The sequence below is a fragment of the Malaya genurostris genome, chromosome 3 (assembly GCF_030247185.1).
Source record: "Malaya genurostris strain Urasoe2022 chromosome 3, Malgen_1.1, whole genome shotgun sequence".
Classification (NCBI taxonomy): domain Eukaryota; kingdom Metazoa; phylum Arthropoda; class Insecta; order Diptera; family Culicidae; genus Malaya; species Malaya genurostris.
The window spans coordinates 286,209,889-286,228,840 of NC_080572.1; the positions used below are offsets into that span (position 1 = coordinate 286,209,889).

Sequence of the window (18,952 nt, forward strand, 5' to 3'; positions counted from 1 at the left end):
GCATCTGTATCTTTTTCGCAATAAAGCTTTTAATTTTGGAAAAAAACGGCGGAAGTAAAGTTGTACACCTGATACTAAATGAAATACAATTTTTTTGCAACTATTGTTATGAGTAATCCTTGTAGTCAGAACAAGGTTTATTTCTAATGGTACTGTTGTTGTACCGTTGAATTCCAGTGTGTCACGTTATTACACTCTCACAAAGTCACTATTTTCACTGTCACTATTTTTCCGAAAGTGTATCAAACGTTATAATACAGATACGTATTTCGGAATGTTATTTACATCCTTCTTCAGTGTATCGGTTTTATAAGGTTTATAAGATCTAGTGTCTTGAATTTTGTTTTTTTTTAATTCGGCTGGGACTCGAATTAAAAAAAATTATGACAAAAGCCTTACAATTGCTTGAAACGTCAAGATTTGGTGTCATATTGAAAAATTTTTTTTTCACGAATAGACTACCTGGACTGAAATTTTTTGAAATTTCCGACTTCGAAATTTTCAGTATCGTTCCGGGGATACAGAACGATTTGTTTGGCTGGGTACCCGTAAGTAATAAACAGCATTTGTAACTAAACCGTTCACCACAAATTTCTGGTTGAAGTGCTGATATTGTAGAGCAAATTTTACATCAACCCTCCGTCTGACAGAATGTCCAGTCCGATCTTTTTCGGTTTCTAACAACTTGAAGCTCCATCCAGCTGGGCTTACAATGTTGGGAAATTCACAATCAGAAAAAGTTCATTACATTATCACTCGTGAAAAAAAAATCAGTTCAAAAGTTTTTCTTGAAAAACTCAGTGGCTGAGAAAATCACTTCCGAGATTCTCATTCATGAAACAAGCATTCACAAAACTCTGAACCTCTAAGTTCACAAGTGATTTTTTGAATCAGCTAAACTTGATGACGAATTTTCAACCATAGAAATATCGGTAAAGAAATAATCGAAAGGGAGAAAAGTCTCCGATGATACTTCGAAAGCTGAATTTCCACTGCGCTTCAGCTCGACGCCGAAATGATTCGTGCAAGATTCAAATACTGAGTAAATACCCAACTGAGAAATACTTACTGCGATATTTTCAATGCACGTAGGGTTAATATGAACAACAGTAACTTTTCCTCATTCCAAATAGTAATTATAGCAACGAGAGGCTGTTTTAATTCCAGCTGATGAATTACATTGTATTTTAATTAAACCCAATAGAACGCTATTTAGCATTAATTTAATTTATATAAGTAAAAAAGGAACGCAGCATTTTGCATGTCTCATACACACAGCAGACGCAGCGTTGGTATGATGCAGTGTTAGAATGGGCGTAGCGATGGCCTGCGCTCCTGTTACTTCTGCGTAAGATATTCAAGCTAAATTGGGTAATATTTTTTAATTAGCTTCATGATATGCTTCGTGATTGTTTTTTCATTAGTGTTTTTATGCTGCTTTGATGCTTTCATCGATGGTATTATCAACACGGTATTGCAGAATAAATTTCAAATGCATCATCATCATTAGTTTCAAATGAAAGGTCTTATGATTCCATACGGAATTCCTGAATTTCATCCCGATTCGAGGTTCCGGTTCCGACACCGAAGCTCGAGGTTGAAAACAAAAGCGAGCCCATCGGCACCGAACACACATGAATGCAAGCTGTCAACACGGTCGACTGAAATTAAGACAAATGAAAGCCACTATACAGGAAGTGTGGCTGATGCTTAGCAGATTTTTGGATGCATCACAGAAGATTGAGGTTTATTTGGAAAGACATGCGTCGAACTTCCATGTTGTGTTGTGTATAGAAAATTTTTGTAGCCGGTATAATTATAATGACACTCGGAATTAAGCCCGTCATAATTAAAAAAAAATTAAACCGATCATTTTAAATGTCATGAAGTCATTATGATTTTTCTTGATTTTGATCTTCTCCCGTTAAAATTGATCATGATCTGAAAATGCATTACTTGAGGAATGTATTTCATTCAAAATTTGTAACGCCAATTTTCTACCCGGATATCACGTTGAACTTTCAGCCTCAAGTGATTCTCAATAGATTAATGGGAAGACAAAAAGCAGACATTGAAAACCAACATCCTCTTAGAATATATTTGAATTTCTTAATGTAGTAAGCGTGAAAAATAAATCCGACGGGAAATTTGGTACACCACGCAATGAAACTTAGAAAAACTATTCTGTTTAACCACTTTGTTTAATTTGTTCCATAGAGCTTTCTATACCCTCCCAGAATTCATCACCAGTTGAATAATCGTACCTAGTCATTTGAAGTTTTGCTTGCTCAGTTTCAAGAGCCAAATAGTCTAGCTGCTTCATTGCCTTCGCTCTTGGTAGTGAGCAAGTTCGAAAGAATAGATTTTTTTGTTTATATCATTTATTTTACCCCGGCTTTAACCATTTTTGTCGTTCACCGGGTAAAAGAATAGAATTATAAATGGTGTAAAGTATTAAAAATGAAAACTAAAGGAGGAACCAATTAATTTATGTGTATTCTGTAAACGATATTTCAGCTTCTAATTTGTCTTTCATCTTGAATCAAGTCAAATGTTTACATAAACCTCATGTGAAGGCCGCTCTCACACTATTGAAAGAGATATTTTGTTACTTCAAAAGATCAACTAACGGTGGTTAAACTGAGCCTCGATTGGAAGAGAAACGAATGTTGAAATTAACTGCAGTAGAGAGATCGTCAATATTTATTTATTTATTTATTTATTTATTTATTTATTTATTTCTTATTCCTTCATCTGACCTGTTATAGTCTCCATGAAGCATTGGAAGGGGAAAAGCCCAATTGAAAATAATTCAATCGTCCAATTGGGCGTAAAAACCCCTTCATCTTTTCTGACGGTTGACAATAATACAGTTCTACATACATTTTCATATTACATTGTGGGCTTACACTTATACATTACAATAATCTTCTTAGTCTATTTTTAAAAACATCACATGAAATGGAAAAATCAAAACATTCATAAGCACTATTAAAACTATTACACATTCCCCTAATGGGTTCGTTTTGTCCATAGTCAGTACGTTGATAGTCAAGTCTTAAAAAGTTCCGCGATCTTAAAGTTCTAGGTGGTACATTGATATTTACTTGAGAAAGGATATTAGGAGCGTCAATTTGTCCCATCAATAGTTTTCCTATAAATACAGCTCTGGAAATATTTCTCCTTTTTGAAAGTGTGTCCATACCCAGTAATCGACAACGATCAGTATAAGGTGGTAATTCTGTCGGGTTGCGCCAAGGTAAAGATCTGAGGGCGTAGCGGAGGAATTTAGCTTGTATTGATTCAATTCGGTTAATCCAAACGTCCGCGTAAGGACACCATATTACCGATGAAGCTTCAAGAACAGATCGGACAAGGGTGAAATACAATGATCTGAGACAGTAAGGGTCACTGAATTCTTTTGCTATTTTAAAGATAAATCCAAGATTCCGGTTAGCTTGTGCAATGATATGGGAGTAGTGGTCTCTGAACGACAGCTGAGAATCAAGTACTACACCTAAGTCCCTTACAATTGATACTCTCTCAAGGAATTCTCCAAAAATAGTGTATCTCCAGAGAATAGGTTCTTTCTTGCGTGTGAATGAAATAACGGAGCATTTCGATATACTAAGCGTCAATCGGTTACGCGTACACCAGTCGCTGAAGACATCAACTTGTCGTTGTAAGGCCATGCAGTCTTCTTCAGATCTAATGATATGAAATAGCTTGAGATCGTCTGCATAAACAAGCCTACACCCTGGTGGCAAGGCAAAACAGATGTCGTTGTAGAACAAAGAAAATAGTATAGGTCCGAGATTGCTACCTTGAGGCACACCCGACAGATTCGAGAAGCTATTTGATTCACAATTCCCAAGCTTAACAGAAAGTGAACGGCCAACAAGATACGATTTGAGCCAATCTGTGAATGTTTCCGATGCACCTAGTAAGCTTTCTTACCAAATAAGTAGAGAGATCGTCAATATGTTCCACATTCAGTTTCAATTGCATTGAATGAAGTTTTACTGCACTGGCTGTGGGTAATACTTATTAATGACTGTCCCAGAAAGTATGGACGCACTTTGATTTCGCTATAAATAATTCACAAGTGTTAGATATTCAAATTTTATTCGATATACTACGACAACAGAATGTTATTCTCAACATTTGCTACTTAGTCATTGTAGACTAGCTGGCGCACCTTCTTGCGAACGTTCCTCATTAAATTCCGTACAGACTTCTTGGCGACAAGTTTTGACACTTTTTCCAATCTTTTTCGAACTGTTGAATGGTTTCGGCGGCCGAGACATGTTTCCTAAGATGTGCCTTCGTTAATGCCCAAAATTCCTCAATTAGTCGTAATTGTGGGCAATTTGGTGGATTCATGTCTTTTGGGACGAAAGTGACATTTTTGCTGGTATACCATTCAACTGTTGATTTCGAGTAGTGGGAAGAAGCAAGATCTGGCCAGAAGACAACAGGATCCTTGTGGCTTCGAATCATGGGTAGAAGTCGTTTTTGTAAACAATCCTTGATGTATATTTCGCTGTTCATTGAAGCAGTGGTGATGAAGGGTTTCGAAATCTTACCGCAGCTACAAATTGCTTGCCAGACCATAGCTTTCTTACCAAATTTTTCGACTTCAATCGATGTCTCGGACTGGTTTAACACTTGCCCTTCTCGCACCGTATAATATTGTGGTCCCGGCAAGGATATGTAATCGAGTTTCACGTAGGTTTCGTCGTCCATGATTATGCAGCTCAAATTCCCAGCAAGAATCGTATTGTAAAGCTTTCGAACCCTCGGCCTGATCGATGCTTCTTGTTTCGGACTACGTTTTGGTTGTTTCTGCTTTTTATAGGTTCGAAGATTCAATCGTTCTTCAGCACGAAGAACATTTGACTTCGAAGTGCCCACTTTTTTGGCCACATCCCGAACTGAAACCTCCTTCTTTTGCTCGAACGCCTTCAGTATACGTTTATCCAACTGAGAGTTAGCAGGACCTTTTCTTCGACCCGTTTTCGGTTTATCCTCAAAAGTGTTATCCTCATCGAACTTCCTGATTGCATTTCGCACGGCTTTTTCTCTTACTCCTTCCATTTTTGCTATCTTTCTCAGTGACAGCCCGCGTTCTGGGCACCATTTGTACACAATTTTTCGAAGTTGTTCTGCTGAAAGTCCACGCATTTCGAAACAAACTAATGAAATCGAATAAACAACTGCACAAGTGGTTAGAGAAGAGTGTAAACAACAGGACGCAGCCATAAAAATTGACAGATTCTGCGACCATTGCGAAATGGCAGCGGTTTTTGGTTGCGTCCATACTTTCTGGGACAGTCTTTAACACGCTATGTCAACCTCAAGGGAAGTTTTTAAGTTCAGAATGCGTGTACATTTCAATAATGAAAGCTTTAAACTAATCTTAACTACCGGCGAAGCCCCGTCAGCGTTGACGGAAGTTGACTAGCGGTCTGAATCGTATTAAAAACTGTAGGGGTATTGTGATGAAAACTAATTTCAAAATGGCGAATCAGCATTTGTGGTTGTAAGTGAGCTGTCAGAAAGGTTAATAGGTACAACCTCACAGGCTATATTGATCGAACTAAATATTTTTAATCATTCCGCAGTTTATAACAAAAGAATATGCGAGATTTTCGTATGAAGTTTGATATTTATTCACACATTTTTTTCGCACGGAAAGAAATCCGTTACTGCTGTAATGATTGAAAAATCACGAAACCAATCAATTTGATTTCTCATAAAGTCATACTAATTGTTCATCATTTTAAGATTAAGAGATTAAGAGGTCACAAAACGATTGTCCTGCCTATCGAAATACTTCACTAGTATTACTCCATTCAGATGTAGTGAAACACGGTCAGAACAATACTCCGAACATGTTCAGATTGCGCACGGCCAATGCCCCATCTCAGATTCACGCATTCTCGCCAAATCGAGTAAGTTTTATGTTTCTCGTAAAATCTGATCAATTTTATCTTATACTTCCCATGTTTGGGCACTTGCCATACTCCCTCTCCCCTAAAACAACCTTATAATTTCCATTGATATAAAAGTAGTATCTGTATTTGTCAACAGAGATGGCATTTCACCAGAGAGATACACGCTAGAGTCAGATTTTTGCCACACCGAGGATGAAAAAAACGAAGCACCGCACAAAGAGGAAAGCGCACTTCTTCTCAGTGTCGAATAGACAGCATTTGAGTGTGTGCTTGTGGTTAAAGCAGCTGGCGCGAGTGAAACACATTCTCTTCGCATGAATCGCTCACACGCGCTCTCGTCTAAATACACCCAAGTGACCACTGGCGCGTGATGTTGAGCGAACACTTCTGTGAACTTCAATTAATAGAGAGTAGATCTGGCCTTGCTATGAAAAATTTGCAAGGAAAACCGAAAATTTTACGATAAATTGTTTTATTTTGCTGATTTTGCGTGTCCACGCTTCATCTACGAAAACCATACAGCAGAGTGCTCACCGGCGTGTACAACTCTGTGAAAGTATCTGCATCCACCTCAGAGAATTTATTAGCTAATGCTCTAGCACTTTGGTGCGATTCAGTGGAAGAGGTAAAAGGAAATAAACAAACGCACTCATGATGCGTGTACACTTTACACAACAGTGGTGTATAAATGTGAAAGAGAAGAGCTCTCGTTGAAGTTGTCAGTGCGAGGGGAGAAATTTTGCTTGCTCTTCGTCACACAGAGGAGATAGACATCTCTGTTTGTCAAGAAGTATCGTTTCTCAATTTTATGCTAAACTCTTCTTTTTTTAGTGAACTTACTACAGCTCTCTTTCATGATTATTCTTATAACCAGTTGTGAGTAGTGTAGAAAGTATATGTGCTCTGCTCGTCATAAAGTATCGATTCCCACCTTTAATACATGTGCCAACATTTTGCGTTGCATTCAAATTTACAATAGCATCATTATCTAGCACGACCTTGAAATTCTCGTCCCTCTCGTGTTTTACAAAAAATGGCAGATGAAAGTTGGTTTCAAATTCCCCCTGTTAGCAAATGCTTACTACATCCCCCCCCCCCCCCTTAAATATCGCTATAGCAACATATCAGCAGTAATGATAGCTTGAGCCAAGTTTGGTGTGAGGTGTGGTAATCTATTCAGTTTTTTTTCTATTTTTATAACTATTTATTGGAATATGAGTGAAAATTAAATTATTAAGATTTAAATTGGGTGTTCAGCCACAAGTGGTGACTTTTCAGCCCTATTGAATACATGTTTTGGTTATTACCATGAGGACATCATTTGCTTCCGCAATTCTGGGATTTTCGTGTAGGGAAAATTCTAAACCTACTTGTATTGTGTAATGGGGAAAAGGAACTTATATACTAACTTACTAACTAATACAGAGAGCGAATCGATTCAATTGAAGATTGCATCGATTTTTGTCGGAATTTGCTTATAATATTATGTGACATTACATCTAATGGTTCTAGATTTGTGAGTCTGTGTAACTCATTTGTACTAAACCAGGGAGGACGCTTCAAAATCATTTTCAGAATTTTATTCTGAATCCTTTGAAGCGTTTTCTTCCTGGTGGAACAACAGCTTGACCAAATTGGTACCGCATAAAGCATGGCTGGTCTGAAAATTTGTTTATAAATTAACAATTTGTTTTTTAGACAGAGCTTAGAATTTCTGTTTATATGAGGATATAAACATTTATTATATTTATTACACTTTGCCTGGATTCCTTCAATGTGATCCTTGAAAGTGAGTTTTTTGTCATACGTTAAACCTAAGTATTTAGCTTGATCAGACCATGTCAATTCCAAGCCATTCAATTTGAGAATGTGATTATTGTTTGGTTTAAGAAAAGAAGCTCTTGGCTTATGAGGAAAGATAATTAATTGCGTTTTTGCTGCATTTGGTTTAATTTTCCATTTTGACAGATAATCACTGAAAATATTTAAACTTCTTTGTAGGCGACTGCAGATCACTCTTAGATTTCTACCCGTGGCTAACAGACTTGTGTCGTCACAGAATAACGATTTCTGACCACCAACGGGTAGATTTGGAAGATCAGAAGTGAAAATATTATACAAGATTGGAGCTACGCTCGAACCCTGCGGAACACCGGCTCGTACGGGTAGCAATTCAGATTTACAATTCTGATAGCTAACCTGAAGAGTACGATCAGTTAAATAATTTTGAATTATTTTGATCAAATAAATAGGAAACTGGAAATCAGACATTTTTGCTATTAAACCTTTGTGCCAAACACTTCCGAATGCTTTTTCTATGTTTAGAAGAGCAACTCCAGTGGATAATCCAGAAGATTTATTTGCTTTTATCATGTTCGTAACTCTTACAAGTTGGTGAGTAGTTGAATGTTCATGACGAAATCTAAACTGCTCTGGTAAAAAAATTGAATTCTCATTTATATGAGACATCATTCTCAACAAGATAATTTTTTCAAAAAGTTTACTGATAGAAGAAAGTAACCTAATTGGCTTGATGTTTCTGCTGGGTTTTCATCAGGTTTGAGGATAGGAATTACTTTAGCGTTTTTCCATCTTTTTGGGAAGTAAGCTAATGAAAAACACTTGTTGAAGATTTTAACCAGGAGTCTCAAGGCAACATCGGAAAAATTTTTAATAAGAATATTAAAAACTCCATCATTACCAGGAGCCTCATGTTTTTAGGTTTCCTAATAATTGACTTAATTTCATCAAAATTCGTCCGAATAATGTCATCTTATAACAACACATGAGTTGAAATATAATCATATTTCAGTGAGACTTCATTTTCAATAGGACTCACAACGTTCAAATTAAAATTGTGTACACTCTCAAACTGCTGAGCAAGTTTTTGAGCTTTTTCGCCATTTGTAAGAAGTATTTGATTTCCTTCCTTGAGAGCAGGAATTGGTTTCTGAGGTTTCTTAAGAACCTTAGAAAGTTTCCAGAAAGGTTTAGAATAAGGTTTAATTTGTTCAACTTCTTTAGCGAAATTTTCATTTCGCAAAAAATAGTGAATCTATGTTTAATTTCTTTTTGTAAATCCTTAACTATGTTTTTTCATAGCAGGATCACGAGAACGTTGATATTGTCGTCGACGAACATTCTTCAACCGAATGAGCAGTTGAAGATTGTCATCGATGATAGGAGAATTTAATTTAGTTTGAGCTTTGGGAACTGAAAGATTTCTAGCTTCAATAATATAATGATTCAAATTATCAATTGCTGCTTCGATGTCCGCAGAATTTTCTAAAATAGTTTCATAATCAACATGATTTTCAATGTGAGATCTGTAATCCAACCAATTAGCTCTATGATAGCTGAAAATAGAACTAATTGGATTAATTATAGCTTCCTTGGAAAGTCTGAATGTTACAGGAAGATGATATGAGTCAAAGTCAGCATGAGTAATCGGTTCACTACAAACGTGACTTTGATCTGTTAGAACCAGATCAATTGTAGACGGGTTTTTCACGGAAGAGAAACAAGTCGGATTACTGGGATGAAGAACTGTGAAGTAACCAGCTGAGAGTTGATTATGAAGTATTTTACCATTACTGTTATTTTGCCTACAATTCCACTGGACATGCTTAGCATTTAAGTCCCGTATTACGAAAAATTTCGATCGATATCTTGTATGTTTTTGCAAATCGCCTTTAAAGAAATTTAATTGTTCGCCGGTGCATTGGAACGGCAAATATGCTCCAGCGATGAAATAAATTCCATGAATGGTTTCAACTTCGATTCCCAAGCTTTCAATAACTTTAGTATTGAAAGAAGGTAAAATTCGATGTTTAATTTGCCGTTGGACAAAAATGGCAACTCCACCACCCATTCCAGTAAACCTGTCAAATCGATGAACCACATAATGTGGATTACTTTTCAATTTTACATTTGGTTTAAGAAAAGTTTCTGTCACAATCAGTCCGGTAAAATTTCATTTTCAATCGAATAATATAAGATGAAAACGAAATTTATGGCCGCTGACCGTCAGCATATCCCTACTAATTCATTTGACTTTTGCTGCCATTTTCAAGTGAAGCTCCCGGAATTCATCGTCAGTTGAATAATCGTTGATAGTCATTTGAAGTTTTGCTTGCTCAGTTTCAAGTGCGGAGTAGTGTAGCTCCTTCATTGCCTTCGCTCTTGGTAGTAAGCAAATTCGAACGAATAGAATTATAAATGGAGTAAAGTATTAAATATGAAAACTGAAGGAGGAAACAATTAATTTATGTGTATTCTGTGATTGATATTTCAGCAATCTGGTTTGTCTTTCATCTATTATCTTGAACCAATTGGAATGTTTACATGAACCTCATTTGAAGGCCGCTCTCACACTATTGAAAGAGATATTTTGTTACTTCAAGAGATCAACTGACGGTGGTTAAACTGAGCCTCGATTGAAGAGAAACGATTGATGACTGAATGCTGCCCGTTCGGGCCGTCAGCAAACATTGTGTGTGTCAGAGAGTGAAGTTTACTGCATTCGAGAGATCGTCAATGTGTTCCACATTCAGTTTCAATTGAATTGAATGAAGTCTTACAGCACTGGTCACAATGGCAATATGGATTTTGTGAACTTTGAGAAAATTATAAAATTCATCTTCACTCGATTTCAAAGATCGAGCATTCCAATTTTAAATATACAGATAATTATTTAACATCACAAATTTTAAATTCATTATAATATTATTTGCAAATTGCCATCCGATTTGAAATGCTTCAAAAAGTGATGAAGTCGAATTCATTCGGATGATCATTTGAAAAAGTTGATCTTGTAGGTAGATCATTTTATTTTCAGCTATATCGCCTAAACCAACTTCGTTTAAAGAAGCGAATGGTAGTGAAGGAATATTCGTACTGCCATTAGAAGAAGATGATATGGCCGATCTACCTACTAATAAATTGTGATCGTTAGAAGATGAACTGGAAGGAATTCCTGTGTTTTGATTATTTACATTAGAAGAATTAAGTGGTAGTTTTCCATCTGTTACCAAAGCGTAACTGTCATTAGAAGAAGCTGCTAACGAGGTCGATCTATCTGTCAATAAATTGTTTTCGTTAGAAGACGAATTGGAAGGCGTGCCTGTTTTTTGTTTTTAATTCGAAGAAATAAGTGCCTTAGAAAAATTAAGCTTGGCATTTGTAACGGTTTTTTGATTTTCAGGTATATTCTGTAAATTTAGGGTCGTTGGTTTGACTTGTTGTCTATGCGAACGAGCGTTTAATTTTTTTCCCTGACAGGACATTTCAAATAATTGGATTTATGATTTCCATCGCAATTTGAACATGAAAATTTATCAGTGGTTTCATTCATTGGACAAACGTCTTTCGAATGAGATTTACCACAACTCAATCACCGTATATCCATATGACAATGTTTGGTTCCATGGCCGAAGCCTTGGCAACGACGACATTGCGTTAAGTTTGCAATACGATTATGCCGTTTATAAAATTCCCAATGAATTTTAATGTGGGAAATGAAACGTACTTTTTCTAAAGTTTTCAAATTGTTTACATCACTTCGATTGAAGTGTAATAGGTAAAGTTCATAGGAAATTCCAGAGCGTGGTTTAGAAGTACCATTCGCTCTTTTTTTCATAAGTATTACTTGGGAAGGGGGAAAACCAAGCAATTCTTTAAGTTCATTTTCAATTTCATCAGTACTTTGATCATTTGATAAGCCTTTCAAGACAGCCTTGAAGGATCTGTCTGATTTTATATCCTATGAATAAAATTTATGAAGTTTCTCGGACAAATATCGGATAAGACGTTCATAATCTTCCAATCCATCAACCAAGACTCGACATTCTCCTCTTCGTCCGATTTGAAATGAGACTTTTACTTCCGGGAGAAAAGTAGAAAGCTCAGTACGGAATGCTTTGAAGTCGGAATTGATCACCGTCACTGGTGGCATAGATTGATGTTTCTTCCCAGAACGACAAGTGTCCATTTTGGGAATTTTTGAAGAATTTTCTTCTATGTCGCTACAATCGGATTCAGGAAGAATCTCGTAAATATTGTTAGACGGCATAGGATCAACGGAAGGGAAATCCGTCCGAAGTCTTTTTTTTACATTCAAATTCTATAAGATCGTGAATGTTATCAGAAAAATGTTGAATAACGGATTGTGATTTATTCCGTATTGAATTATTTTTAGCCTTAGGCTTGTTGCCTTTCCGGTTGGATGCAGGCATTTTTGAAATGAATGATTTTTTTTAAATTAAATGAGCTAGGCTAAATTAGTCTTCGATTAGACTCCTAGTTTGGAAAAGTCTTGATAAAGACTGATTTTGTGGTAGTCTTAACAAAGCCTGATTAGTTCGAAGAATAGTTCTTTGTATAGCAAGCCTTAAAAAAGGCTGATTAATTTCTTAATCACTCTAATATCACTCTTTGTATAGCCTTGAGAAAGGCTGACTAATGGTTAGTCTTTTAAAAGACTGTTAGTGATTCAGGTAGCCTTAAAAAGGCTGAAGCCTTGAATCAATGAAACTCTAGGTAGCCAGACAAAATTTCCAGGAGCCAAGAGCTATACGCGTGTGGTGCGAACGATTGTTCAACACCGACTGTAATCTATTGAGTTGTTTCGGAGTTATGGTCGATCATAAAAACAACCACTTTCCTTAAAAATGCTTTTAGGATCATCGGAAGTGCAAATAATATCTGTACTTAATATCGCTTGTTTGGAAAATTCTATCGACTTCACATTAAACCATTTTTTTCTAGAGGCACTCATTATATCAACCCCCCTCAAATAGCCTTAAGGCTATACAGGCCCGTGCGCAGGGGGGGGTTTTGGGGGTTTTAACCCCCCCCATGAAGATTTTTTTTTTTAAATTAAGTTTCATGAACAATGGAGTACTTATTATATTAAAGTGCAAATAACTTGACAAATTCATATTTTTTATCAATTTTTTATCAATTTATAAACTGACATAATTCGAAGTGGATGAGGCGCCTTTTCGCCTTTTCGCCTTTTGGACACCCCCCTCTCTTCTTGAAACCCCCCCCCCCCCCCCATGGATGATTCCTGCGCACGGGCCTGAGGCTATATATGAGTTTTTCAAAAATTATCGATTCTTCTTAAATTATCAAAATTTCTTCATTGCCCCTGCCATGTTGAAGACATTTACTACACACTCTCCTCCCAGAAAATGTCCTAATGATCATTTTTGAGCAAGAAGTTTTAGTGGCAAGTTTGATAGCAATCCGTTCAGTAGTTTCGGAATTATACCGTAACAAATATTATACCCCCCTTTTTAAAGGCACTTGCTTCATCGAGGACGCCGAGAGTAATAAAAAACGGGCCCGGGGGGATTTCACAACGGACCTCCTTTGTTGAGCGAACAAAAAATCTCTATCTCTATCTCGGGTTGATTTAACGAGCAAAAAGGCGGATGGGTAATGTCAGATACATAACTGGATGTCGTGAATACGAAAACAACTGACATGTTCCTTAACACTTCCAAATATTAATTAGTTGATCAATTGTATGAATTATGCAAGCATTCCCCTTTTAAACATTTTTCGCAGAACAAAGAAGGCTTCACTTGATCTCGATTACTGTGAAATTCACACAGCGAAAAGTGCACAAATTTAATCAAACTGTTCTAGATTTACACTAAATTGAAGATTTTTACCATTGATTTGCGAGCAAGAAATCCTAATAGTTCTTTAGAAAACTTTTAGAGCCATGAGAACGGTTGATTTTATGTGATGCTCTACACCGTTGTCCTCTTTCCGGTATTTTTCACCAATGCAAAGAACTGGCGGCTGTGACGTAATCGCTCTTGTCGGCAGCGAAACTAGCTTTGCAAACGACACAATACATCTGCTCGCATTGGCGATAAAATCCAAACTGATCCAATTTTTGTTAGCAGGTTTCTTTTTACGTGATTTTGTTTGTAGCTTTCTCATTAATGGGCGGTCCTAACGGCAATAAAAATAGCCGCATACAGAATTTTAATGTCGATTATTTCATATCGAATTTGAATTTCATTGAACGAAACTATCAGGATGCTGTACGGGTTTCATTCCTGCCTTTCAGAAGGACCAAAGTGTGGAACTCACTACGATATTAAGCACTCTTCGGAGCATTTTTCTCGAACGATTTGTTGTACAGCAGCAGATATTTTGTTCTCTTCCTCAGAACGCGTTCTGATTCGCTGGTGTTGACATGGGTCAAATGAGACAGGTTTTTCAATAGTGTACTATTGAAATACTTCATTGCTTTTGCTATACACGTTTAAGTTGAAAAATTTCGATTCTATTGGTAGAGCTATGAGCTTTAAAAATACGAGCAAGGCGAACGCGCCTTATGGATTATCCCCTTTGATACTCGTTGATACCAAACATTTCAGAAAAGTTTAATTTTGAATTATTTATGATTATGTCACACAACTGAAAATTATATCATAAAATTGTGATCATATTTCCGATGGCATGTAGCAAAAATTATGTTGATTCGTTGGATACAACAAGAGATATTCACGATCAAAAACTTATCACTCTCTCAGAGGGTAAATTTTGAAAAGGCACCCCATAGTAAAGTAAGTCGTATTCACGACAAAAAGAAGTTCCATTTTTTGATTATGAGCAATAAAAACAAATTTTAAATCTTCGAATTTCCAGGCCTGCTAAAAAAGTTCGGTCCCGGGGGTAATTTAATGTTGATGGTAAAGTATTTCGAGAAAGATTTAACGCAGGTTTATTCTAATTCTTCACTCTGCTTTATAAACCTTATGAAGAATGGTTCACTTGTCAGGAATATGCTCTTATAGTGGTTTTCAATAGGCTTTCGTGGAGTTAAAACTTTTAATGCAAAATTTATGATGTAGCATTGAATACAGCTACAAGTATTTATTAATACTAAAAATGTTTCTTGGGCTGACTTGTAAAAGTAGTGTCCTAACAGTTCGGCTGAAAAGTTCGTATCGTTTAATAGAAACATACATTTTTTTGCCAAAATTCGTTTTTATTATTCAACATAATTGCCATCAGAGGCGATACAGCGATTATAGCGATCTTCCAACTTTTCGATACCATTTTTGTAGTACGATTTGTCCTTTGCCTCGAAATAGGCCTCAGTTTCAGCGATTACCTCTTCATTGCTTCTAAATTTTTTACCAGCGAGCATTCTCTTGAGGTCTGAGAACAGGAAAAAGTCACTGGGGGCCAAATCTGGAGAATACGGTGGATGAGGGAGCAATTCGAAGCCCAATTCGTTCAATTCCAGCATGGTTTTCATCGACTTGTGACACGGTGCATTGTCTTGATGAAATAAAACTTTTTTCTTCTTCAAATGAGGCCGTGTTTTTGAAATTTCGTCCTTCAAACGCTCTAATAACGCTATATAATAGTCACTGTTGATGGTTTTTCCCTTTTCAAGGTAGTCGATGAAAATTATACCATGCGAATCCCAAAATACAGACGCCATAATCTTACCGGCCGATTGTTGAGTCTTTCCACGCTTTGGGTTCGGTTCATCGCGTGTAGTCCACTCAGCTGACTGTCGATTGGACTCCGGAGTGAAGTGATGGAGCCATGTTTCGTCCATTGTTATATATCGACGAAAAAATCGGTTTGATTTCGATATAACAGCTCCAAACACTGCTCAGAATCATCAATTCGTTGTTGTTTTTGATCGATTGTGAGCTCACGCGGCACCCATTTTGCACAAAGCTTTCTCATATCCAAATATTCGTGAATAATATGACCAATACGTTCCTTTGATATCTTTAGGGTGTCACCTATCTCGATCAACTTCACTTTACGGTCATTGAAAATCATTTTGTGGATTTTTTTCACGTTTTCATCGGTAACAGCCTCTTTTGGACGTCCACTGCGTTCATCGTCTTCGGTGCTCATATGACCAGTACGAAATTTGCAAACCACTTACGAATTGTTGCTTTGCCCGGTGCAGAGTCTGGATAACACTCATCAAGCCTTTTTTTGGTATCGGCGGCACTTTTTTTCATCAAAAAGTAGTGTTTCATCGACACACGAAATTCCTTTTTTTCCATTTTTTTCTCAATAACAAAAGTAGCTTCACTCAAAATGCAATATCTCACAAACTAATAATCAGACAGCTGTCAAATTTATACACTTATCTTTTAAAGGTTGGTACTAACTGAAAATGGTATGGATTTAATTCTAGGGGTGCCCTCTCATAGAAACGATACGAACTTTTCAGCCGATCTGTTATGCATTGACTGAGCTACCGTTAATTTAAGATTCCTTTTTTATCTGTAGTAGCAGAATCCGAACTCAGAGTGTAAGTTTATAGTACTGAGACCATTAGAATAAGATTAAAAAATCGTGTCCGGGAATTAATCGGTAATTAAATACTGAAAGAACGTTCAGTCGCCGCGTCGAAATGGCGTTTTTAACTGAATTAAAATGCAACAAAAATGCATTTCTTCATGTACAATAGCGTTGCAATGGAGATGTGAATGGATGGAAATACTCATTTATTGCATGGCAACCAACCAACATTTCAAGTATCAATCGGTGGAAAGGTTCAGCATGGTATTGTCCTTCCTCACTTGTTTCATAATGAGAATAGCGAGAGTAGAACGAGAATAAATACAGTGGTTTCAGTATCACAAAACATAAACGGTTTCCGTTTTCAATTCCTATCCTGTTCGGGAAAGGTAGCACCTTCCCTCCCCCACCCCGGTAGCAAAAATATCAATTGCACCTATACAAATATTACCGGCAGTTACAACACAAACACAAACTTCCCCTCCCTTCGACGAAACCGATATCGACAGTCCGATGACGATGCCATATTACTTCACCGATCGGAACAAATTATGATATCCGCTTCCGATTACGCGTATCTAAAATCAATACCAGCATTTTTTTTCTGTTTGATTCTGCTTTGTTTGAGAATATAATTATTGATAAAAATTCTTCAAATGAAAATTTTAAACATAAAAAGACAACCAGTCACTCACCAGGAAAAATTTCACAACGGCAATGAATATACTTTGGGCGAATCCTTACGCACCAGGTCTGGTTAAAATTTTTGAATACTCGAACAACAATAATATGGCCTAAGCTTCCGAAAAACTCCAACAGTGAAATTGATAGCTTCCAATCAGAGTTCACCGTTCACATTGTGAGCACGAACCTGTCAACACTCATCATTCAATTTACTACCACAAAACTGATCCACGATCCACGTATCCACAAATCATAATCCAAAATTTTCCTTCGATAACCATTTATTTGCGTCAAACAGCAGGAGCAGAAGAAACTTGTTGAACTCATGCGCGGTTGCTGTTTTTTTTGGTTTTTTTTATCGCAAACTCGTACTGTGTTTCGACAATTGTGTTTCGATTAGACTACATAAATATAGTTTCGCCAATGTCACGCATACCAGCTAAAGGAATAATTTCTCCTCACCGCTTTCCGTTTCGATGCACTTCCCGTAATTTTCTGCACAGTATGTTCGCACAGAATTCCATTTCCTCTGTTTGTTAACAACAGAAAATTCGCTTCACGCACAATTCCTTTCCGTTTTCACAAACGGTGTTCTAAGAAAACAGAGAAAAAAAATTAAACGAACCTCTCGAACGACGTTGTTTCGTCGATTAACCTAATTACACAGTCTAGCCGCACCAATCCCGCTGACATGCATACCACAGTTTGGCGATGCCACCTCAGCAACAGGATCCCGTTTCACTTGGTGCTGATTTTTTCGCCGAACATGCGTGAAAATGCTTCTATTGGAACGAATTTCAACCGGGTAGGAAACTAATTTTATCACTTGTCAATTGACGGACACTCGAGCCACTATTTCAATCCTCTTTTGTCGTTGGGTGACATTTTTTTCGGGTGGAAACTTTAGGCAAAAACATTAGCCGACCTGAGAATTACACAACGACTTCCGCCATCATGGTTCCGAGAGTTAGGCACTCATACTAGCATGCGTGAAAATATCTTCTTCGCCGTCTACTACGATCACATCCGTCATACCGATAGTTTAGTAACAACGTAACAACGTCTTTTCAATGTGTTTTGTTTACTGCATACGGGACTGAGTGGAGTGCAGTTAGTTGCAATTGCAGTTTCAACGGTCGCCAAGACAAGCACAGTTATGCACTACTATTATTCTTTGCACACTGATTCAGTAGACACACTTTTTTTAGTACGCGTGCAGTTAGCTGCTTTCCCAATAGTACGAAGGTAGAACTAAAAGCCCGCACACAAACGGCAGTCACTTCGCACTGCAAAACAACTCGAACAGACCGCGTCGTCATATTATGCAGTTCGGTCGCAGTTTCCACCCCCTGTCACCAGCCCCTAGGCAGTTGCATTCACTGTTTGTACGCGACCTCTACACTCAACACAAATCAACGTTCGATGCACTAGACCTTGTTTGATCAACTCATTCACTCACAGTTCGTAGCACTGACTGGAAATGTAGCGTTTGCAGTACCGTGTGTCAAGTCAACTCCCACACGAACTACAATTGTATGTACCTTCCTAGTTTGCGTTAATTATGAGCTTCGTTTCCTGAAAAGCGGCTGGTTCCACCTCCCCCTCCCCACACCTATGTAGCTCGGAGTTTTCACTCATCACAACCACACTTACTTCTGGAGGCAGGCACTTTTTGGCTTCGTTGGAAAAGTTTTCTTTCGTTCCTTTCAGAAAACGCGCTACCAAGGAAACGTTACCGTTAAGTCGTACCTTGCTGTTAGTTTTGACCTGTTTCTTCTTTTCTTCCTTCGGTTGCACAGTTTCTGATTCATTATTCGCACTACAGACGTTTACATGAAGCTTTCCGATGTTTAACAGAGCGTACGCGTCGGTTCGATTAGTCGAAATTGGTTCAGCACTGGATTCTTGAGTTTAGTGGTCCTATGGTTCGAGCTTACGTTCAGAATCATTGATCACTGTCGTGCTTGGGTTTTTATAAAATCAAATTTACCCTCTCAACGCCATTACAG

General features: G+C 37.3%; 1 protein-coding gene across 1 annotated transcript in view; it reads right to left on the reverse strand.

The window, feature by feature from the left end:
• Positions 1 to 18,409, reverse strand: part of LOC131434531 (circadian locomoter output cycles protein kaput) — a 29,702-nt gene extending 11,293 nt beyond the window's left edge. The window contains exon 1 of the mRNA XM_058601286.1: positions 16,955 to 18,409. The gene's annotated coding sequence lies outside the window, so the exon portion shown is untranslated. The remainder of the gene's footprint in view (positions 1 to 16,954) is intronic.
• Between the last annotated feature and the right edge of the window lie 543 nt (positions 18,410 to 18,952).